At 44.3% G+C, this 25,563-nt stretch overlaps 1 pseudogene; it reads left to right on the top strand.

Moving 5' to 3' along the window:
- The first annotated feature begins 1,674 nt into the window (after positions 1-1,674).
- On the top strand, positions 1,675-24,100 carry LOC114773823 (E3 SUMO-protein ligase PIAS1-like; annotated as a pseudogene).
- Positions 24,101-25,563: the final 1,463 nt, after the last annotated feature.

The following is a 25,563-nucleotide window of genomic DNA, read 5'->3' as shown; positions in this document are numbered from 1 at the left end:
GTAACATCCATCAGAAATGTAGGACAGCCTGTGTGTCCTGCAGGTCCCCACCTTATAAAGGCATCTGGGCATTGCACGAGAAAGCAGCACAGTCTTTCAAGCCTCGGTCAACAGTTTCTCAAAATGGAACCGCTGGCCACACTTGGTGAAAAGCCACCGCCCTCCCTGCACTGAGATGCATTCTAGGTCGTGGCGTCACGGTTCATACATAAATCTGCCTTGCCTTCGTACTGCAAGTGGATGTTCCATGCTCCATGTACTGCTCCATGCACAGGTGCATACCAGGTTTTAGCAGGTAAGAGAAAACAGAGTTGTTGATTTTATGATGATAAAGAACGTCTTTTTCCATAGTGTACCATAACCTTTGGGCAAGATTGTGTTGATTTGGACATGTGCACAGTGGAGAAGAGTAAAAGAGGAAGGCCTAGTAGCAGGTTTATGGATGTGGTGGAGAGAGGACATGAAGGTTGGTGGTGTGGAGGAGCAAGAATACGAGGACAGGGAAAAATGGAGTCTGTTTGATGAGGCGACACATAATGGGAGCAGCCAAAACTGGAAGGAGAAGTGTACCACAGTCTTCTATGTACTTTTACCACCCCAGTGAAAGGTCTGGACTGGTTATACAAAAAAAAAAAAAAGGTTATTTCATTCCTAGAAAGCTGTTCATCTCTATTCGCAACACTATCAATAGTCTCTTGAAATTAACTGGTTAGCGAATATCTCTTCAGCACATTATTTCAATAATTTAACTTTTTTTCCACCACTAAGCATCAGACAATCTCCTCTTGGACGGATTTTGCTGAGGAAGCGAAGGTTTGTTGCCCATGGAACCAGCTTTAAACCCCACGCACTACCACTGTGTCCCTGAGCACTGATAACTACTGATTGTACTTACAGTAGTTTATTTAACTACTGGTTGTAAGCCACACTGGATAAGGGTGTTTGATAAATGCCATAAACATCAAATTTAAGGCTTTTTAAAAATAGATATTCTTAATAATTCATTCAAATGTATTATATTTTGATTAATTTAAATGATTTTGATTAACTTTGACTATAGACTACCTCTACAACCCAATAAAGTGATCCTTCACGGAAGAAAGGTACTGTAACTTCTAAACTGTTTATGCAAAAGCTCCCCGTTATGATTAGAGTTGATCCCTGTGAACCTGCCCAAGACGTGCAACAGCGCAGCGTCATGGGTGTGTTCATAATGATCAACGTCTTAGTGTTGCGCACATGGGGCGCGTTCATAATGGCTTGGCGCCGCACACGTAATAATGCAAAATAATAGTACGGTTTGCCAAGAACAAGCTAATATAAGACACATTTAAGGCTGAAATGCTTAACGTTCAAGAAAATGAAAATGCTAAATTTTGATCATGGGAACGCAAACATTGTGGTTTATATGAATATTAACAATTCTAAAAGACGACATATTGATTCGTACAATGCTTTAAAATATTATGTTTGCTACTACAACACTGTGGTTACTCCCCGCGTCAAAATACTTACCGTATAAACAGCGATTATGTACATTGATTAATTACCTATTCATTTTCGTGAACGCGTTGTTTTTTGCCGCGCCGTCGTGCGCTCGGCGGGGATCTTCGCGAACACGCCCCGGCCCGTCGTCTCGAACGGGACTACATCACGCCTGCGCCAGGAGTTACAAGATGGCGGAGAGTGCGGAACTGAAGGTAAAGCGCTCTGCGTTGCAATTAACATTCTCCTCACTAATCGCCGTTACAACTCCGGCGCGCCGCTCGGCGTCCCCTTCAGCCCGCAGGGCTCGCCGGGCCGCCGGCGTTCCGAACCGCCGCCGTGGAAAAAAAAAAACAAAACAAAAAAAGCCGGCGCTTGTCGCGATAACGCAGAACGTGTTGCTATTATTGTTATTATTGTCGTGTGTTATATTATTGGCGGCGGTGACGACGAGGAGGAGGATGCGGAGCCGCGTGGAAGGTGTGCGGTCTGCGGTCTGCTTTGTTCCGGCGACCGGGGGGTGACGGTGGAACCCGCCGCGGCCGCCCGCAGCCTCGTCGCGGGGAGATGGAAGTTATTTCTCGGGCCGTGGACGCCGCTGCGCGACAACACGGGAACTTTCTCTCTAACGCGGATTCCGACAAGAATATTGCGCCCATCTCGCCGAAGAGGGTTTATTTTATTTTTTTAATTTAATTTCGTTTTTTGTATGTTTGATTAATCTATTTTTCTCTGAGTTAAAGTAGTTATATTAATACGCGAGGCGCGACGTGTAAGATCTGAAGCACTTTATCTCGCGCCGTCTTGAACTTTTTACCAGTTGCGAACTTGTTAAATGTCAACAGGTTCAGCGTGTCGGCGTCAAATAAAAAGCCAGCGACGCTGCAGCATGCAGGCGGCCGACCGGCTCCCGCCTCCCGCTGCGTGTCCACGCACCGCCGTGAAGGTGCAGACCCACGACCTGCACGAATCGGTTCCACGCAACGGGGGAAACAGAGTCTGTGAGGGGAGGCCGTGTGCTGAAACGTTGCTGAAGCACCTTCAGGTTTAATGGCGGCTCTCGGCCTTCCTGCTCCTGGGACCCATTTACAAAATGTACATTTACAGCATTTATCAGACGCAATTGTCCAGAGCGCCTTACAATCAGTAGTTACAGGGACAGTCCCCCCCCTGGAGACACTCAGGGTTCAGTGTCTTGCTCAGGGACACGATGTTAGTAGGTGGGATTCGAACCCGGGTCTCTCGGTTCATAGGCGAGTGTGTCACCCACTAGGCTACTGCCACCCACGACCTGAGAAGCTGAGCTGACCGGAGCAATGCTTCCACGCGAGGAGAACGTTTCTCTCACACCCTCACACTGAGGTTTTTGGGGGTGTCACGAGGTGTCCTGTGCACCCCGGTTTCTCCTTGGCGATGGAGCGTCTGGGTTTCTGCCCCGACAGGCCCGGCAGCCGGGTGCGTGTTGCAGCCTGCTTTTGGTGTTCATAGCGCCCAGTTCTGGCCACTGCGACTTTCCCTTGAAACGCACGTTTAACGTTGTTCAACTGAAGAGATAAATGCGGAAACCGCGTCTGGGACGGACGAGATGGTGCGGAGTTCCTCTGATGGGATCGGATGAGGGATCGCTGCTTTTCCTGCCCCCCGGCAGAGATCCCAGGTGAACCTTCATTACCCAGCAGGGAAGTGTTTCGCACGTCTCCTACCACATCGACTCGGCGAGGTGATGAGGAGCGTCACCCAGATGAATTAAGCCGCTGCCTTTTGTCGATCTGAAGATCGTGTTGAACGCACACTGTCCATCACAAAAGGGGGCGTGTCGTAGCCTCTACGAGCTGTAGGACGAAACGCCTTTTTCAAACGCTCCATGGAAAGAGCCTCACAGATCCACCGCATCTGCTCCTTCCCACGTGAAGGTGGATTCCATTGAAATTCTATGCGCGCTCCCATTCCGCATTCGCGCCTGATAATTCATATTTGATATCTCGCCTTTTAAATTTATACTCTGTCCTCCTGTTTAAGTCGGGGATTTATCTCTCGAATGAATAAGTGCAGGAATGAGTTTTGACTTATTATTATTCCTGGACGGTTTCGGTAATGGTAATGGAGCGCATGGCCGGTGCAATGAAGACATGAGGATCATTCACGGTTCCTAGGAACCGTCCGAGTTGAGTTTTTTTTTTTTTTTTTGTTTTTTTTTTTTGCAGCTTGCGGGCGTGGTTCCGATCAGGGCGGAGATATAGATGAGCGGTGATTTTTTTTTTTGCTTTTTTGTGTAGAGCTGCAGTAAAACTTGTCGCTGCACGGGAGGTTCAGCGCTGATGTTATCAGGCGGCAGATACACCAGAGCGTGGGGATCAGCTTGTGAACCGCTGCAGCCAAGTTGCATGCATTCATATACAACTTTCTTGGGTTTATTTTTTTTTTGGTTGAACAATTACTAATGCCGGGACTGCAAGATTGACCGAGCTGCACCAACACTGCGAGACCATGCGCTGGTCCACTGGGATCAGAACCGCACACAAGATGTTAACAGGTGCCAGTCACGGATCGGCTCGTCCCAACCTTGTTAGATTTTACTGTTGAAATGGGGTGTAAAAGGCGATAACAGCTCCTGTTCTTCAGGACACGGCCACCTGAATCCAGTCGGAACGCTGCGGGTTTATTCTCACCGGAACAAGTTGCCTTCGTTTTTTTTTTTTTTAATGAACTGTACCAGAAATATACATTTTTTTTTTCACTTTTTCCCCTCACAAGAAAACAGAGGTTACCGTGACCTCCCGGACCTCCTGGAGGGGCTGGAGATGGCGCGCACTACGCGTATTTAACCCGACAGGCCGACCTCAGCTTTACTTTCCATCTGTTGATGTTTCAGGAGATGCCTCAGAGTATTGGGAGCTCTGTCAGAACCCGCCCGTACTGTAAAGTGGATTAAACTCTAGGCCTTAAATAACCCCCACAGAGTCCCTGTAGTGACACTTTCTGCCTGTTCGCCCAAAGCACAAAATGCTCCCGTATGCTTGTTCGGCAGGTTAATTGTAATTTGTCATCAGTGGATGAGAAAATGGGGCCACCTCGAGCGTTGTCACAGGTGTGAGAAGTGTGTGACGCATCTGCTGAAATAATGTGAGCCGTAATGTGACTCAGTGTTTTACCAAAAGCGCGTTACTCAGCTGCTGTGTAGGAACATTGTGTCTTTACTCATCAGAAGAAGCACGGTACGCACAGTTAATATATATTGAAAATAATATATTGGTTTTAGAATTAAAAGTGACTTGCATGAATGGTCTAATTTTACTGGGACTTGATGCATTAAATGTGATTTTGCCCTTGAAAATGAAAGCCTGCAATGACATAACTAGTGACTTAAGTCCCACCCACTGATGCTGACAGTTTGAACCCTGCATGTTGTTGGGACCTTCAGTCAGACGAACCATCAGAATGTCTTGCATATTAATATCATTAATGGCCCTAATCGTGAAAGTTTATGGCCTGGTCTGTGTGCTCTCTGAGACATTGCACTACAGAGCATTCTACAGAGTAGAAGCATCTTTTTAACATCTTTGTCAACAAGTGCGTAATTGATTCACAGTTCATCTGAAGGATGGGCCTGTATGCACTGGTAGAATCGACATTTTTTCCCCCCTCACGTCTGAAAGGTGAGCGTTTCACGGTCGGTCGCGTGTGTGTTACTGTGTATTGTGACGTGATCACACAGTGCATAACAAGAGATGTTATATTTGAAGTGACCACATGAATCTTCATTGTCCAATAATGGCATTTTATTGATATAGTGTCCAGTCATATAAGAGAGATTGCATGACAGTTTTGTTTCCATCACACACACACACACACACACACACACATTAATACCATTAGAGCTGCTTTTGTTTTGACAACAGATGGGTTTAGCAGCGGCGTTGGGTTTAGCAGCGAGCGGTAAGGGGACGCAGTCGGTGAAAAGTCACCTGCTCCTTCAGTAAGATGCAGACCAGTCCTGGTGGTGGAACAGCTTCTTGCAGCTGTGAAGCTGCTGCTGTTTGGTATTTCAGATGTTCTCCTGTGGATACTGCAGTTACAGTGAACTGTCGTGGAATTTGCTGGGGTTGGGATGTGAAATTGTACCTTTTTAATATGCCATTAAGCATGAAAGATTATTGAAAACATGTGGTGATCTGGAAGAACCTGACCGCTGTACTTTTAACAGAACCCCATTCGTCCTGCGCTGCCATTTCCTGTCCTGTGTTAACTTAGTTGCCGTCTTGCTGAATAATTGTCTCTCTCGTGTAAATAAAAAGTCTGTTTTAGGTTCCCGCTGTGAATTCGGAATGAAGTGTGCTCTCCATCGGCAACATTCTTACTGTAAATCCGAACCAGGCCGAGATATCGGGTTTGCCGTTATCTGAGTTCGATCGCCTTCAGTATCCGAATAACCGTTTACGTCCCTGGTTCGTGGGCAGGGAGCCACACCCAGAGCTGAGGCCGTGCGGGCCGCCGCCGCCGCCCACCGTACCTGATCCTCTTCTGTGCCGCGTTCCCTGCGTCTGGCCTCCAGAGTCGAGGAAGATCAGGTGGTGTCCCCCGTGTTCTGTTTTCTGTTAGGCACCAGAGCCTTTCATACACAGACCTCCATTTTTTTTCCCTTCTTCTTCTTCTTCTTCCCCTTCTCCCCCCCTCTCCTTGCTGTAGAGCGGCGAGCACAATACAGCGAGGTATGAGCTGCTGAACTGCAGCCAGCGGGGCTACAGGGCTGGAGAGTGGGGGGATGGGCCGAGCGGGCCTGGCACTGAGCGGGAAGGGCTGCGGGGCGGGAATGAGGGCTCTCAGTAATGGTCAGGTACTCCGCGCGGATGGGGGGAGGTGGTTTTCTTGAGCTTGACTGTTTGTCCACTGCATGTGGTGCTAGAACCCGCACCTGTAGTTTTGCTGCGACCTTTCTGTGGGCGTGATAGTTGCACATTTAATTGCATATAATTTAAAAAGAAATCACAGATTTGCGATAAAAACCCACACAACAAACATTGTCTTGAAGTATTTTTCTAACCTCTAGGATACTAATCCTTTAAACAACAGAGAGACTTTGGTTTAATATTGTAGTCTAGAGCATGGTATATTATATAAATATAATGTGACGTTGGTGAGAGCTCAGTTCTGAGGTAGGTTTTTTTTTTTTTTTTTGCTAAAACTGCAGGATGCACAAGCAGTTCACCTCAAGCACATTCGCTGTTCTAAATTCATATGCGGGCCATAAAAAGTAGCCGAAAACAACGTAACCATAGCAACACGCTGAAACAGTAGCGAGCCCGTGCTCAGAACACCTGTTTTTATTAGCCTTGTGATCATGAGCTCAAGTTTTTAGCTTGTGTTCCTCGATAACACACTCGGATACTCATGTATTCATGATAAAGTTACCCATTTCATATATAAATATGTATGTGTAAGTCTTTATATATAATAAAAAGACTTAGCAACTGTCATAGCATCATCAGAATAATTGCAATTATTATTTTCATTGTACATCCCTTCAGCTTGCCTGCACAATATTGTGTTAATGTCTGTCTGTGTGTGTGTTTCTGTCCATGAGAACGTGTCACATTACCGCTGCTGTCTCCGTGACAGTCACATTTCCTCATGCTTGCGAGGTGGCACTGAGTTCACATGACCACTGTAATCCCGTCTGATGGCTCCTGTCATCTCTCTTCTCTTTATCCTCAGTGATTGCATTTGAGGAAAGGTGATACAGAAGGTGAGGTTATCCTCCTTCTGCAGGCTACAGCACCACAAAAGGTCAGCAGGGGACAGTGACGGGAACAAATTCATAAAAAAAAACCCCATTTGAAATGTGTAAGTGGATGGAGCGGGGGAACGCTGTATTGGAACGCACACTTGCATTAATTCAATTTCACCTAATAAGGCATTAGGTGAAATTTGTTTCTGTACCTTTACATCTGCATATGAAGTTCAATGCAACAGTTTTTTTTTAATAGCAAACCTTTTATGAATTAAAAAAAAATTCCATTAACACATTTTCATAACACAAGGCGCATTCTCCAGTATCCGAAACTCTCCAGAACATTTACAGAATAAAACTACCCCCCGACCCATGAAACTAACAGAATAATTGCCTAGGCCTTTTTGTTGGTGTGTAATTATTTCTCGAATCCAGAAGTTTAACTTTAATTATTATGTATATATTGCGATATTCTACAGTTCACTGAAGATGTAAAAACAGAGCTGGAATACAAGATGCTGTGATTGGTCTTGTCACGTTTTGTGATTTCACTCTACCTGAAATGCAGTAATTAAATTTACCCAGCGGTACAGCGCCATCTAGAGTAGTGGAGGTTGTAACCATATGCTTATTCTCATGTTTGCTGACCTCATTATATAAAATGCTCGACAGCACAACACATTGGATTTAATTTGTATACAAAAATACATGATAAAATATCACCGCGTAAAATATCACAAGTTTCTGTATCAATATTTTCTATCACCCCTACTTTCAATAAGCAATGTTTTTAAGCCTATAGCAATGATTGACAGCTCTCACACCCACCCCGCTCTATCATTCTGGACAAATTAGATCATTCTGGACTATTTTTAGCACCTCCCAGGAAAAAAAAAAATCCTGTATAAAAAGTGTACAGTGGGTATTATGAAATATTGAATAAATCTAGGGTTTCAAAAATTGAAATTCTTAAATTAAACCTGTATATCAGTAGGTTTGCACATATTTATCAAGACACAAGGCATGATGTAAAATACTGCATTCCATTAGCGGAACAATATGCATCTTTTAAAAAGCAGATTCTGTTTTCCACAGTACAGAAGCAAAACAGTATAAAAGTTTGTAAGGTTACAACCACTTAGCTTTTTGCTTTTCGTTGTGTAGAAAGAGTGAGCGGGTAGACATAAATGTTTATTCTTGAGGAGGTGCCGGATATGGCAGCGCCATGAATGTAAGCATGCGTTCATCTTCCATTCGCCGACAGTTTATTAAGTCGTATTGGTGGTACGCAAGTAGGCTGCCAGTCTTTCATTGGTGTTATTTACTGTTCCATATGTTCTACCTGGCGTTACTGGTTATTGAATGTACCGTGGTTATCAGTAGACAATGATGGCACACCTCTCTCATTTATGGTCCATGTGATTTTTGTATAACTATAGCACTGTTCACAGTGGCCGTTGTCAGTGCACGTGTGACCACTCTCTGCGATGAGTTTGAGACTCATTATTCATCCTTAAATGGCTGTAATTTTTTTTAATGACACGGTTGCCCTTGAGACGTCCTTCCAGACGTCATGACCACATCAGTAAAGGTAAATTAACATCTTTGCACCACCGCCCCTTATGTACCCGCCGCTGTGTTCAGTGGGTTTGTTTGTGTTAGACTGCTGCTTGTGTTTTAGATGGCTTAAAACCCCATGTGGTCTGCAGCTGTGTTGACCTCTGGGAGTCACGTCTCAGACGACATGGCGGCGGATTGCCCGTCATAGAGCTCCTGTCTGTGCTCCCCTCAAAAACAGAGCTGCTCTACCTTCACTGTTTAAAGGTGTTGAGATAAGTATGATATCCATTTTATTTTTTACTAAATTAAAAAAAAATTTCCCCTGCTTAATTCTTCTGAATTGCATGGTTTATTCACATAAAAACCATGTGATTTATGCAGTGGCTGTGAAAAAAGAACAAATGCAACATAACAAATCACATTTAATTACTGTTTTATTACTTGGGCATTTACTGTGTGCGTTTGTAAAATAATATGCACATTTCATGCAAAGGACCATTTCACAATATTACACATTCTTCCATTAGTAAAATAAGAGCTTTACATTTGAAAGCAACGTAAAAAAATGTATCAACTAATTAAACATTGGGGAGACCTGGTATACAGAAAAGTTGCATAATGAACCGGAACCATGTTAATAAAATCTCATTTTGAATCAGCTGATTTGTTTGCTGAACCGCACGAAGTTTGCACAAAATCAACCAGGCAAGTGGTACGGATTGGATACTGACAGCCTCTTCGCCGTAGCTGACCGCGCGTTTACATTGTGTTGGTGTTTGCGAACGTCCGGCCTCAACAGGAAACATGTAGTGGGCTGCAGCGGTCGGAAATTCTGCATTTTACAACGCATTTTATTTGTTGGATTCCGCGATTCTGTATGCATTTTCTGTAATACGGAAATAATAGGGCCCTAGACAAGAGTGTGTATGTGTGTGTGTTCCTAAAAGGGATGTACACTCTGGGGAACTGGTCCCATACATGCACATGGCTCTATTACACCCCCAGTCTTATTAAATAATAGACTGCATATAAAGGCCATTGTTAAGGGATTATATTTAGACTAATAAAAACGTGGCTGTCGAATCTTGGTTTCAAAGCCCTGTGTAGATACGATGGAGCGCAGTGACACGAGCCGGCTGATCTATAGGGAGAAGCAGTGGGTGGTCCACTCTATAGGGACGTGTAGGGGGAAATCTGATACAGTAAGGGGCTGGTGGGGGACTCATCTCTGGCATGTTTCTGGTCCCTGTTCCCATGTCGTTTTTTTTTTTTTTTTTTTTTTTGCTGTAGCTGTGGAGAATTTAGTTTGTTTTGGAGAGCATGTCATGGTTTAACCCCCCTCCCCCTTCCTTTTCATGTCCATCTGTCTGTCTGTCACCCCCCCCACTCCTACTCTCTCCATCTTGCTTACTTTCTCTGGGTCTGTCTTTTTTTTTTTTTTTTTCCTCATGCAGACCTGATCAAATACTGGAATTATTATTTGGTTCAGGTGAAGGGTTACGCATGCTTTGAGATAAAAGTATGGAGCAGAAATCGCACAATGCTGAAGGTACATGGCCAGTTCCTAATTACTTAAATTCTCATTTGCCGTTAGAACTCATGAATATATCAGAATATATCATCCACTGATACGTCAACTGCTTCAATTTAACCTTCTCATGGTACTGGCAGTTGTGTGTTTACAATAGATAACTAATATAAATGATATTTATTGTGACACAACCTGTGTAAATTTTGCTACCCATGCTGAGGGGCACAGACCGTATCACCAGGGGTCATAGTTCATGTCACTGTGTTACTGTCCAGCCCCAGATGATGATAGAACTTCTGATTTGCTCGACAATGATAATGGACTAGTTTTTCGTGTGTGTCTTGTGGCCATCCATCCCTTCTCTCTACACCAGTGTTTTCCCTTTCTGTGTTTGTTTTCACTCTCCTCCTTTCGGGCTGGAGGAATGTTACACATCCGCTGTGTGTGTGTGTGGTTTTTTTTTTTTTTTGTCCTGCAGTCCTCCATGTCTCTCTGCACCCCCTCCACATGCATATTTCATATGCTAGGCCATTACTCTGCCAGCAGGCATGGGAACAGCCTGGCCTCAGGGGAGTGTGTGTGTGTGTGTGTGTGTGTGTGTGTGTGTGTGTGTGTGTGTGTGTGTGCATACGTTATGGACTTCTAGTGTTTGTGTCTGCTTTGTGTGTGTTCATGTGTTGCTGTCCTGTCTGCATAATCTCTTTGTCACTGTGTTCTGTGTGTGGAGAGTCACTGTTTTGCCAGTAAACAGTCTGGCTTGAGCAAATCTGAGCAAATCTGCTGTTTGCTTGAGGAAGTGTGAGTTTTTTTTTTTTTTTTTTTTTTTTTTCCAATGTCTGTGTGTGTGTGTGGGGGGGATTATTGGTTGAGCTGGGATGGCAAGGTCTGGCTCTAGAAACTGGACAGGTGTGTGTGTGTGTGTGCTAGTTTTGATGGAAATACTTGTCTGGTCATGTGTTTGCGCTCTCTGCAGATTAGAGAATTTTAAAGATAGTTCCGCTGTTTCCAACTTCCTGATGAAAGTGTTTTTGATTTTGTAGTCATTTGTAGAAGCACAACACAGATGGCTGCAGTTAAGAGAGCTGGCCAATAAAATCCTGCCATTCTAGGACCAGTAGGACAACTGCAGATTAATGGCATGAAATTTCTGTGAAAGAAAGGAGATTTTTTTTTTCTTATCTTTCTCAGCATTATTATTATAAAAGTATTGACAGGCATCTGCATTTAAACCATTATTTCAATATTCTTTTTTTTTTTATTAATTTCTCTTCCACCTCTCACTTTCAGCAAATGGTAATGAGCCTTCGAGTTTCGGAGCTCCAGGTACTGCTGGGATACGCTGGACGGAATAAACACGGACGCAAACACGAACTCTTGACCAAGGCCCTGCACTTGCTGAAGGCCGGCTGCAGCCCCGCCGTCCAGATGAAGATCAAGGAGCTCTACCGTAGGCGCTTCCCCATCAAGATGGTGTCCCCCGCCGAGCTGGCGCTGCCCAGCGTCCACTCCGCCGCCAGCTCGCTGCCCGCCGGCCTCACCCAGCTGGGCTTCGATGGGCATGGCGCCCCCTCGCCCCTGCTGCCCATCTCCCTCCTGGGACCCAAACATGAGCTGGGCCTGCCCCACCTCCCTGCCGCCCTCCATCCCGTCCACCCGGACGTCAAGCTGCAGAGACTTCCTTTCTATGATGTGCTGGATGAGCTGATCAAGCCCACAAGTCTGGGTGGGTAATATGTGTTTGGGGGTGGTGTGGGGCGGGTCGTTTATTCGTTTAGCCGATAGCGTGCTGCTCGGGGAGATGCCTGTGGAGCACCGGCTGTGTCATGTACCGCAGTCCTGAGATTGTGTGAAATAAGGAGCAGACACGACAAACCATCTGCCACAAAGCAAGATTAGTACAGTCAAGGCCAAAATTGTTGCCACCCCTGAAATTTTCCCAGAAAACCAAGTATTACTCACAGTAAAATATTGCATTAACACATGTTTTGCGATACACATGTTTATTCCCTATTTGTGTATTGAAACAAAACTAAAACAGGACGGGAAAAAAAGCAAATTTGACAATGTCACACAATATGGGCTGGACAAAATTATTGGCACCCTTAACTTAATATTAGGTTGTACACCCTTTGGAAAAATCAGTTGCTTCATATAACAATCAACAAGCTTCTTACACCCCTCACACAGTATTTTGGACCACTCTTCCTTTGCAAACTGCTCCAGGTGTCTCATATTGGAAGGGGCGAATAGCATTTTTAAGATCTCTCCACAGGTGTTCAATGGCATTTAGAGCTGGGCTCATTTATGGCCACTTCAGAACCTTCCAGCGCTTTGTTGCCATCCACTCCTGGGTGCTTTTTGAAGTATGTTTGGGGTCATTGTCCTGCTGGAAGACCCAAGATCTCAAACGCAAACCCAGCTTTCTGACACTGGGCCCTACAGTGCGACCCAAAATCCTTTGGTAATCCTTGCATGCCTTGCAGTGTCAGATGCAGCAAAACAACCCCAAAACATCTTTGAACCTCCACCATGTTTGACTGTAGGGACTTTTCTTTGTAGGCCTCATTCCGTTTTCTGTAAACAGTAGACTGATGTGCTTTACCAAAAAGCTCTATCTAGGTCTCATCTGTCCACAAGACATTTGGTGGTAGTAGCCTAGTGGGTAACACACTCGCCTATGAACCGAACGACCCAGGGTCAAATCTTACTTACTACCATTGTGTCCCTGAGCAAGACACTTAACCCTTAGTGTCTTGCCCTTGTCTTGCCCTCAAGACACTTAACCCTTAGTCTGGATAAGGGCGTCTGATAAATGCTGTAAATGTAAATTTTCCCAGAAGGATTTTGGAACTCAAGTACATTTTGGCAAACTGTAGTCTTGCTTTTTTATGTCTCTGTGTCCTCCTGGGTCTCCTGCCATAGCGTTTCATTTCATTTAAACGTCAACAGATAGTTTGCTCTCTGAGCCTGCAGGAAAGCTTGAATTTCTTTGGAACTTGTTTGGGGCTGCTTACCCATCATCTGGACTATCCTGCATTGCAACCTTTCATTAACTTTTCTCTTCCGTCCACGCCCAGAGAGATTAGCTACAGTGCCATGGGAGATGGTTCTCTTTTCCTCTTTCTGTCGTCCATGCTTAGTGTGGTACACACAGACACACGATGCAAAGACAAAGTGAACTACCTTCCTTTTTATCTGCTTTCAGGTGTGATTATTTTTTTTTTATAGTGCCCACACCTGTTACTTGCCCCAGGTGAGTTTAAAGGAGCATCACATGCTTGAAAAACTTTTTTTTTTATCCACAATTTTTTATGTGTATAGCAAAACATGTTAATGCAGTACTTTTCTGTGAGAAATACTTCTGGGACCATTTCTGGGGTACCAACAATTTTGGCCATGACTCTACAATTATTATTTGGGTGGTTGGTGTAATGACAAGTGATGAGGCAATAATAATGGTAATACAGCGGTAATAAATTGTCAAATAAATTAGCGACGCTAATGTTTTTATGAAATTTATGAAGTCAAAGTACTGTACTATCACTATACCATTATTTTTTGTTGGGATATATAGTATATAAGGGGTGGCTTGGGGGAAACTGATATTGAAAATTGGGGTTGTGGGTGATAACAAAGATTCCTTGTCGCAGATTTCCAGAAAGTTTTGCCATTTTGTACAGCGTCTTATTTCTAGCACGAATATGCATGTAGGAAGCCCATCATGTGATGAATGCTTAATCACCCAGAAAACCCGGCCGGACATGTTTGAGGAAATGAGAAGATCTGGTCACCATAACTTAGGGGTCTGGTGGGGGTGGCCCTGTGGCCACGCCCCTGCAGAGGAAGCATCACAATATATTGCATTATCAGTGTGTTGTTCCTAGCATTGATGTGTTATTAATACAGTCATGTGTTAATGCAACTTTGGCAGCCTTAACCGCTGTACCTGGGCTTGCTGTGGCCCGTTACTATGGCTACAGAGATCTACAGGGATCGCACGTTCATTTAGAACAGTGATTTAAACCTTGCATTATACAGTATTCTTGCATGGCGGTCACCGGGCCAATCAGAATGAAGTATGGCTTACCAGTGCCTGCTATGGCGAGTTAAGAGGAGAACCAGACGCCATGTTTGCCTTAATCTGAAGTGAGATGCGAGGAGTTTGGAGGCAGGACTGATTGTTTTTGAGAGTCGTGTATGTGTTATGTTGAAGCTTTGCCCGTGGCATCTTTAACACCTTCAGCTAGTATATGAAGTTTCTGAATAAATTGAGGTTGTGTTTGCTCGTTTGTTAAGCCTTTGCTGATTAACGTGGCTCCTTTCTGTCTATTCCTTTATTATCATTTGCCATCTTCTTTGAGTTATCGCTTCCTCATAAATCCACGGCTCTGTGCAAATTTGCGGATGTGTCCACATTTTCATAAATTAGCATCTTAATGGAGTAAGATGCCATTTCGTGATTAATTTGCCTCCAGTTTGCTTGTACATACACACTGCCTCTGGCTCCGTCATTTCCTCGCCTCGCCGCTGCATTTGCATACAAAGTGAGGAAATCATAGGTGCGTCCACCTGTGTTCCCCGACGCACGGCGAATCATTAGTGAGCCACAGACCTGAGCGCCCGGGCCCCGCCGCGGCGCTCGCGCGACACACACGTGTTGATTAATGCACGCCGCGCTGACCGAGGACGTCCACCCGGCCCCAAAATCGAGACAGCGCTCCGGCCACGTAAAGTTGATTTGTGGGGGCGAGTGGCCTGCTGATGAATAACGTGGAGGAGGAGGAGGAGGCCCTCTTTATCCTAATCATAAAGGCCTGACACTAATTAAGCAGCTTGATTAATTAAAACAGGGCTCCTCCAGCAGACAGCGCCGCCTCCCCTCCCCCACCAACGCTCCCGCGCTCTCTCTCTCTCCCTGTCCATCTCTCAAATCCTCCCTCTCTTTCATCATTGGTCTGTCACTCTGTCTTTCCTTTGTCTCCCTGTCTGTTATGCCATCGTTTTATGTGTCCCTTTGCCGATCTCTCCCTTTTTTCTTTCCTATGTTATCTTGCTCCTTTTTTTTTTTTTTTTTATCCCTTTTCTTTTCCAGCTCCGCCCCCCCCATCTCTGTCCCTTTCTCTTTGCTGCAGCTGATAATACCAGCAGCCTTCTACCTCAGGCAGGCCTGTTTTATTGTGTGTGTGTGTGCACGTGCACTGTATAACAGGCCATGTTCATCACGTTGTGCTGGAGACCCGTAGTCCTTTCTTCATTATGCATATCAGTATGGGATATCATGCATTTTTCATGTTTTTAATCGCCTCTCTTCATGCTGAAATTTGTTCACGTTATCGATTCTGATTAATATTCCTTTTACTGTTCAGGATCTGTGAGGTCATGACGTTGTACTAACATTGTTCGCCGGGTGATTAAGGCTTCCATCTCAACAGGAGTGAAGTAGACCGAAACCATCCAGGCTTTTAGTGAACATCACAGATTTGTATTATTTCCTCTCATGGCACCGGACGAGCGAGCCTGTGTCAGCATGCAACCAACCAGCAGGCTCAGCACCAAAACCAGCGCCCGCATTAAACACGCGTGCCCAGACCGCAGCTCAAATAGCAGGCCTGCGTTCAAAAAAGGCAACTGTTCACTCGCCGATAAACTGACGGACAGCTCCCCACGCATGCGTGGTCAGCGCCATGCACGAAACCCCGCAGAACCGAGGAGCCGTGTGGAACCCGACTCCTACACAACAAAAGGCGGGGGAAACGGAGAAAAAAACCACCCCCAGTTCGCCGCAGTACTATGTTAACAGGCGCCCCGAGAGCCCAGTGCGTGTTTCCTCCTGCTGCTCTAAATCTTCAGGGCTTTACGAGCAACGCGATAGCCAAGATGCGTCATCTATAGCTGCGCCGAATGGCAAAGAGGTGATGTAAGGAAGGCTGCGCGCGGCCGCCATTGAGGAAGGCCAGAGCAACTTCACATCTAGGTGCAGCAAAGGAGCAAAGTTGATCCTCTATCCAGGGGGGATGGGAAGGAGAAGCTGCTGCTGCTGTTCTTATCCAGGGTTCAGGTCACTCTCCAGATCACCAGTCTGCTGCTTGAAGCATGTTCGAACCTTCATGCCGCCTTTAGCCTATTTTGTTTTCCGTCAAAACACGTAGACTTTGTCAATGGGGAAAAATGTACGTGTTGTGTCAAAATGTCCCCAATCGTCACCAGAGGCGAGTTTTATGTAGATCACTAGTGGAAGGTTTTAGTTAACTTGACGGTAATAAAATCCAAGTTGCCGTTGTCTCTCCTCGGCTGCCCCCATTAGGGGTCGCATCAGTGGGTCATCCGGTCTGGCAAAAGTGTTTTTCCTGGGCTCGGGACCAGAACCAGTACTTAACGAAGCACAATATTTAGTAAAAAATAATGTTATATGTTGCTATGATGTTGTTAATGTTGTTTTTGCTGCTGGGAACATTGACGTTTTGATGCTTTTTAATTTATCGCAGTTATATTGTCTCGCGATCCTGGGAACGCTGGCCGGTCTAATTACCGGTGTCATCCAGGATAATTACAGCCCCGACGGTGCATGAGAGTCTAGTAGGGGGGAGCAGAATGAGGGCGTATCACCGTACCGCTTTGCTGGTGTTGTGAATGTACATCGCAGCTGACTTAGAAAATCTGTAATTTATTATCATTTTTTTTTTTCCCGCCATGATTGTATCGTAGGATATTTCCTGGCATGAAGGTGTTGAGCTCATCCTGTATATTCATAGGGACTTTTGCCCGTAGGGACGTTGCTGGCCTCAGTGGAAAGGCTGCTTCTCAGCAGTTTCCGCCTTCAGTCCAGTACCGAGTCGCGAGTCATATTTGTCCGGAACCCGTCTGGTTTCAGTCGCGTGGGCGCGTGTCCCTTAACAGCAGGTACGTTTTTTTTAATTTTTTTTTTATTTTATAAACCGCTGCTCAGGGTGGAATGACGGGCTTTTTCGGTGAACAACTGAGAAGGCATGGTGCAGTTTGGCCACAGTCTCACGCAAGAGGAAAACGGAGGATGTAACGCGCGTCTCTGTGGCCGAAAAGTCTTACCTGTTACTTCTGCTTTCATCATACCGCTGTCTTTCCATGACCGCTTCTATTATTTATTTACTAACTTCAGGACGAACGGGCTGACATGGAAGAAAGTGTAATCAGAGTGGACAGCAGTTCCTGTTGTCTGAGAAAATAAAGGTGGCGGGGAGGGAAAACAAAGAGTGCGTTGAGGTTCTGTCCCTGAATGAAGACCTCAGCGATTTGCTGTCATACAGGGACTCCCTCCCCCACAGCACATAATGAGATCACACAGCTACAGCCACGGATGGACGGACTGATGGACACCACCACACCACAAACACACACACACACAACACACACACACACACAACACACACAGAGAGCTTTGCTAAGTGCCCTCCCTCTCTCACTCTCTCTTGCTCGCTTCCTTTTATCTCTCGTTCTCGAATGCTCGGTTCCTTTCTGGCACTTTCCGTGGCTCGCACTCTCCCTCCCTCGCTCTAATTCTCTCTCCCACTCGCTCACCGCCCCCCCCTTCCCTCACACCCTCAACCCCAGTTTTTTTTTTTTTAAAGGATATTTCATTATATGGGCACAAAAAGCCTTTATGATAATGTTTCATTAATAAAACGACTGCAGTAAGGGCCTGGAACGACTCGCTGACATTTGATGCCGTTCTGTCAACGCTGTGTCTGAATCTCAGGTAGATAAACACACTAATCATTTGTTGACGGCCGTGGTAAAATATTCATAACTTCTATAAGGAAAGTCGACATCTTCAGTACAAAGGGAAAAGGGTAAAGTGATTACTTTAATACGTGTCATATGTGTAAAACGTAGCTGTGGGCTGGGAGTTAGCGCTGGGTATTAGGATATCGATGCTCATTATCCACACGGTGATATAAAGTTTGTCCTTGTTCTGCAATATGCAAAACAGATGGGTCAGTGTTCTTTAGTTATTTAGATTAACCAGCATCCTCCCGTCCCCCACCACCTTCTCTCTGTTTTTCTTTCTCTCTCTCTCTCTCTCTCTCCTCTCTCTCTCTCTCTCTCTCTCTCTCCCCTGCAGCCTCAGATAACAGCCAGCGTTTCCAGGAAACCGTGTTTTGCTTTTGCATTAACTCCACAGCAGGTCCAGCAGATCAGCAGCTCCATGTAAGTCAACCTGTGTGTGCAGGGCCGACCTGGATTCTCCCCGACACAAGGGGCAGCGTCGAGCCCTGTCCGTTTAATGATTTATTTTAGAATATATTTGTAAACATGGTATTTGACCCCAATGTTTTCTCCATGAAGGACATTTCTGGGACCAAATGCCGACTTTACAGTTCAAGTTCAGTTAAGGTATGAACAGCTTACTGAGTTTTGGCCTATATTGTCAGAAGCAGTAATTACTATTGTAAATTGCTCTGGATAAGGCCCTTCTGATAAATGATCATTTTTTTATATACATCTCCATTGATACATTTTTTAAAGTATTATTTCTGCCTCCCCCAGGTTTTGTTTATCAGAACAAGTTGTCCTCAGGAAGACCCACTTTCCTCACAATCTATGTGCGAAAGTAAATGGGAAGGCGTGTAAACCTCCCGGTGAGAACTCTACTGATCGTATTAGTGTTTTTTTGTCATTCATATAAAAGCTGGGCAAAGTTCTGATGGTTCCTGCCTTTAAGATTATTTGCTTTAAGACAACTCTGCTTCCTTTATTTTTTCTAAAGGGATTCCTTCCTCCTACCAAAACGGAGTAGACCAAAAGCGACCTATCCGACACAATCAACATTACCTCACTGGTCAGACTGTCCACCACTGTCCCCAACACTGTAAGTGGTTTCATGGACTTCTGAAATTGGAAGGGTAGGTGGTTAGTTCTTGCTTGTTTGGACACCCCCCTCTACCAGCAGCACTGTTCAATAGGAAACAATCTTGAAACAGCCGTGGCAAGTCCCCTTTACGAAATTTAACATTTGGGCTCTTCTTCCCACGTTTAAAAATGGTAGCAACTGCTATCGGGGAAGAGATATCTGCGTCTGCATAGTTCATGCAGCGAAGAATTTACATTTTACAATATTCCTTTCCTTATCTCCTCTCGTCCAAACCGTTTGGTAGATTATTTCAAGAGAAAGAATGATCCTGTCACCAAATAAGAATGTATGTCATTGAATTCTTGTAAAATGACATGGCTATCTGTTCTTTCAGATGTCATTGTCATGTTAACTAGAATGCCTAGTTGAGCCTAGTCACCGGACCTGTGAATTTCATACTTCACATAATATTTGATGTTCCTTGAATTATGTATATTGGGTACATTTGGGGTATTGATAGGACCATATGCTGGATATGCATTAAACTCTTTGGAACACATATTTTTCCTCTCTTTTCGCAGAGTTACTCTATGGCAGTATACCTGGTTAACAGCAGTCCTCCTCGGTTGCTGGTTGCAGAGACTACGGTCAAAAGGCATTCGGAATCCAGACCATTTCCAGAGCCCTCAGTAAGTGGCAGTCACCTTTGTGACCGCTCCCTTTGTTTTAAATGAGCCTTTTATAACTCCTGTCACGTGGCCCGCCGCCTGATTTGGCCGGGTCCTTTCACAGTATTTTATAGCCGAGGTTGGTTTTGCCATGCAAACTCAAGAGCAGCAAAAAGCCAGTCTAAGTGTCTCCTTGGAGAGGAGCCTGATGCTAATGAGCGCTGTGTCCTCTCGCAGTCAAAGAGAAGCTCACGGCGGACCCAGACAGCGAGATTGCCACCACGAGTCTACGGGTGTCTCTGCTCTTGTCCGGTAAATAGTGCAACCACTACAGCCTGCTTTCCAATGCCCATCCCACACAGGCAACAGATGTAGAAACTATTATTTTATTTTTTCAAATCAGACCATTTTAAAAACATGTTTCCTGTTCAAGTCCCTGTGTTTTATACTTTTTTGCCCGGACCTTCATATTTCTGTCTTGTCTCATCTCTCTCCACCCTCATAATCTGTCGGCATGGCTGCTCTTGATGTTTTCATTTTTCGTGTCTGTGCTTGATTATTCCCCCCCGTTTCCATGTTTTGACACTCTGTTCCGTGCGTGTACGCAGCTGGGGGAAGATGCGCCTGAATGATTCCGTGCCGAGCGCTGACCTGCTCACCACCTGCAGTGCTTTGACGCCACACTCTACATCCAGATGAAACGAGAAGAAAACCCACCTGGGTGTGTCCCGTCTGTGATAAGAAAGCCCCCTACGAGCACCTAATCATCGATGGGTACGCGCCTCCTCGGCCCTTGGCTCGTGCGGCAGTGTTGTAAATGTCGACCCCTTCCTGTAACTGGACTCCTGACTCTCTGCGTGCTACTGGCAGGTTGTTCATGGAGATCCTGAACAGCTGCATGGACTGCGACGAGATCCAGTTTAAGGAGGATGGCACTTGGGCCCCCATGAGGTCAAAGAAGGAAGTGCAGGAGGTGTCTGCTTCTTACAACAGTCTGGAAGGTGAGGCAGATGTGGAGAAATGTAAACATGCGGAGACAATGAAAGACAGAGCGTGAGTAAGTGAGACTATTTAAAGGCCTCTCATCTCAGCTCTGCTCAGCTGGTCCCTGTCTGCCTCCAGCTTCATGAATACACAACTCTGCCCCGACTGTGTAATTGCACACAGTGGGTAAACAGAGAAGGAGGGCGGAGAGAGTGAAACCAGAGTGTGTCACAGTACACAGGGGACATGCAAGGGGCTGAGAAATGCCGCTCAGACATTTAGGAAGGAAATGTAAGCGCTGGAGGAGAAGCAGCATTTCAGTTAGACTCTCGTTTCAGGGTAATGTTCTTCGATGAGCTCCAAAAGGCAAACCAACCATTAACTAAAACCTAATGCAACTCTGTGCCTCAAGTTCATGTGTCTTATCTGATGCACCATCAACTTCAGACAGCTAGATAACTGCTGATGTCATTCTCAACAGAGCCAACTGAGGCCACTTAGCTGCCAAGTCGGCACTCCTTCACCCCATTATAAATGAGCTGGTTTCTAAGGAACCAATGTAAACACAAGCAAAACATTATTATTTAGATCAAGAAATGTGACATGGACATTAACATCATTCAAAGTACTGAAACGAAATATACTATAGTTATATACATTTTTTGTTATACAATAGTGTGTAGTCATTCCATCAAAGTGTATCATCTCACTGTACCCGAAATGAGGAGGAAAAGTTTGTAAAAGAGCATTTTTATTTACAGCAGAAAAAAATATATTGTAATTATATTGTATTTTAAGTAGGAAGGTTTCATTTAGCATTTATAAACTTTTAATGCACTCAGTCTCATGTGATCATCTTGAGTGTATTGGTGAGGCTGGTTTGAAGATGCTTACTGACTTTTATAACCATTCCCTTTTGACACTGATTTCTTGATCCCGTTTCAGGAGCTCAGTGTCGGCCTGCAGCACAGGAGCAGATGAACCATTCATCCAGCAGCAACAGTAAAAAGGTGGAGGTGATCGACCTGACACTAGACAGCTCATCAGAGGATGAAGAGGAAGATGAACCTCCTGCTAAAATGTCCTGTCCTTCTCTGTCTCCCACCTCCCCTCAAGTCACTAAAGGGTTAGAACTGTGCTTCTCAATTATTTTCTGTTACTCTCCCACTGTGGCCTCCTAGGAAAGTTACGTATCATTGTTATTATTACTACTACTACTACTTCATAGGCAGATCAATTAATGTGGGATTTGTCTTTTCATATTAAGAAACAGTAATACCAAATAGTTTTAAGAAATCACTTTTTTTTTTATTCCTCCATTTGTTGCGTCCCCTGAATGGATGGCGCCTAGGCATTTAAACAAGGTCTCCCACCATAGTCACAATGAAGCCATGCACAACATATTTACCTTTTTACTGCACTTCATATATCTTGTACGCTCTTGTTTGGTGCAAAAAAAAACAAACAAACAAAAAAACACTATTCCCTGTGGCAAAACAAGCATGTTCCACATATCGCACGCCTTCCCCCCAGGTGCACTATTTGAGCACTTCTCACTATTTGAGATTATACATATGTATTTTTTTGGTTTTGGCTGATGATTTAACTTTTTCTATTGTTTTGGTAGGATTATATGGTACAGACTGCCTTGCATTTTAAAAATGGATCCTTTTATACCTCTAAGTGAATTTTATCTGTGGTCTGAACAGGGTCCTGAATCTGCATACCCAAGCATCACCCGTGACTCGAACTCCCAGCATGCCTCCAGTGGACACCAGTTATATCCCGCCTCCACCCCCTCTCATCCAGGACTACCGCCACTATTACCCCACACCTAATGACCTCTCGGGTAAACAGTAAACTGCTTTAAAGTTGCAAAATACTATGTTGTTTTACTTCTACCTGACAATTCTTACTCAAAACCCTTTTGATCTTTTCCAGATCTGAATTTTTTCTCCTTTTTGCAAGGTGAAAATCAGGTAAGAGCCAGAATGACTGCTTTTTAGGTTTAGTTTTAGATCATTAATGTTAATGAGGTTCATGTTTCCACGATAGCATTACAACATGGTGATGGCAGCAGCGGCCGCAGCCTCTGCATCAGAAGACCACGAGCTCCTGGGCCGCTTCTTGCCGTATGGTCCTTCTCAGCTGTTCCTGGAACCTCTGGGAACACCAGCCAGTAGTGGAACGCTGGCACCTGTTAACGGCACAAGCAACGGTGGAGGCGGCAGCAGCCTGAGAGACAACCACCTCCTCCCTGCCGTCTCACGGCCTGGCGCCGAGGCCTCTGCAGCGGCCGCCATTTATGGCCCTGTCCCCGACGTCATCTCGCTGGACTGAGCCCAAACAGTACAGACTGTGCAGACACTGACTGGGAGGTAAACACGAAAAGGAATTTTTTTTAAAAATCGGGATTTAAGCATTTCTTTTCTAAAAAAAGAAAAAAATATATAAAAATGGAGGAAAAAAAAAAACAACATTGCTATGTACAGAGAACATAAATATATTTTCAGTTTTACTTTTGTACATAAATCTGAGACTGTTTTCTGTCCGGTGATTGACTTCAGTTGATATTTTTTCTGTGGATACTGAAGACCCCCCCCCCCACAGTTTGTTGATCCTTTGGCTATACTATAACTTTTGTATCTTGTGTTGAATTTTTATCCTGTTCTATACTCTATTGTTCCTTGTCCTGCATCAAAGGCATTAGACGTTACTCTAGCTGGAACACCTTGATGAATCAGTTCAAGACCTTCTTCCCAATTGCGGTTCAGGTTGTACTCCGAAAGAGAATAACTGTCTGTTTTTAGTTCTGGAAGTTTCTCCACCTGTTGGAAAGCATTCCTACAGCCCTCAAGGTTTTGTTGAGGACCGCCGTAGTTCTTTTTGTTTCCAGCTTTTCCTTTTATTAAGAAGCAATTCCACTTCTTTTTCCACATTATCATCGTTATTATTTTAGTTTCTATTAGTTTCTAACCACTTTCTTTCCATTTTGCACAATGCCAAAAATCATTCGAGTACATAACGCGCTCTGAATAAAGGAAGCTGTGGGCAGTGCAACATTCAGTAATGTCATTAGTTAGTCTTATAGGAGAAGGAAAACAAAACAAAAAATATATATAAATATATATATTTATTTTTTCATGTGATATTAAGAAATTACCCCAGAGTCATGAGGATCAAGTTTGGAGTCACTGCTTTAAGACTGTCTGTCTGCCATCTTAGGTGGGTCTCTCTTCTCCCTTCAGTGGCCTTCAAGGTCTCACCCTCACAAAAAAATGTTAGCTCTCTGTGCCTGCAGATGATGTCCTCGTGAACCAGTTTCCGTCCATTGTTGTCAGTCTGATGTGCCCATCTGAAGGCTCCCCTCATGTCTTCAGTGTTCAGTCCCTGCTTATCTCTGTAACTTTATATCATCTGGCTCAATGTCACTGCATCAGAGCCTCGCTGCTTCATCAGTAAATTTGTGGCGTTGATAAAGTGTAGCATTTGCCACTTGGAAATGGTTGAAGCAATTGTGTAATTAGCAACAACATTACTGTGTTAAAGCCCAAACAAAAACTCTTTAGCACTGCAATGTTCTAAAATCAAGTACCTTTTGATAACAAAAGTGTCGTTGATTCTTGATTGACTGGCTTACTGCAGGTCTTCATACGAATATAATCTACAGTAATTTCCTCCTGACTGTATAACTCACTATAGTTATTAAGAACATATTCCATATTTATTTCAGATATATTTAGCATATATTCATGAAAAATAACAGATGAAAGAGGGAAGCCTACTGCTGTGCTCAGGTTCTAATTTACAAATGACACATCTTCCTCATGTCTTTCGTATCATTTTGTTCTGTTCGGGGTTCGGGGATGTTGTAAAGGCCATACAGTTGAAGCAGGCTGGTGGTTGTCCATAACGTGAACATTTGTGTCCATGTGTGTTAATGTGTGTGAAATTGCTACCAAACCTCACCTCAGTGTCAAGCCTTAACACTGGTTTAGAAGACCTGTAGTTCTAGAGCTATGGTTCAAAGCAGGTTTTTTAAAGTGTAATTTCTCAAGGCTGTATTCTGACTTGTCTTATATCTCTGAAAATTCTGACTGATTTGAAGCAGTGTATTTTGATCCTTTGGTTACAAAATATTTTGAGTGGATGTTAATTTTTGAAAAATTGAGCACAAGTGATGGGTCAAAAAACAGCGAGCCACAACATTAAATTCAGTCCAGCATAGCCGACTTCCTTATTCTGTCCCATGTATCACTTGTGTATAGATTTTGTAATCTATAGATTTTTACATGTTTGTTTTTGATCCACTGATTTCACACTTGTTTTGCGTTACATGATGTATATGATGTATTTAATGTGCTTAGTTTTTGTCACCAGCTGTAAGATGAAAAGTGTGGACGATGACGTGTACACTCTGATGCTACCTTGGGCTCAACTTAAACTGGTTTTCGATGGTCAACATTTGCAGACCCAAAAACTAGATCATGTTTCTGTATTTATTAGTTATATGTGTCAAACGCGTATAAAACGTGGTCATTGTGGATACAGACTGAATGTTTCCCAGCCTGCATGCCTTATCGTTAAATCTTTTTTTTTTTTTTCCTCAGTCTTTTTTTTTTTTTTTTGTTGTCCCTCAACATGCCATTGGAACCCTGCAACATCAGTGTTAAGGATGCTTCTCTAACCTTATATTTATTGACGACCGGATAAGCACAGCCCTGCTCCCCTCCCTCACCCCTGCTACAGAAACAGTGTCCTTCGCACAATAACCATATCT

Source organism: Denticeps clupeoides, unplaced genomic scaffold, assembly GCF_900700375.1.
Source record: "Denticeps clupeoides unplaced genomic scaffold, fDenClu1.1, whole genome shotgun sequence".
NCBI classification, from domain to species: Eukaryota; Metazoa; Chordata; class Actinopteri; order Clupeiformes; family Denticipitidae; genus Denticeps; species Denticeps clupeoides.
This window is presented reverse-complemented; position numbering and strand designations above follow the sequence as displayed.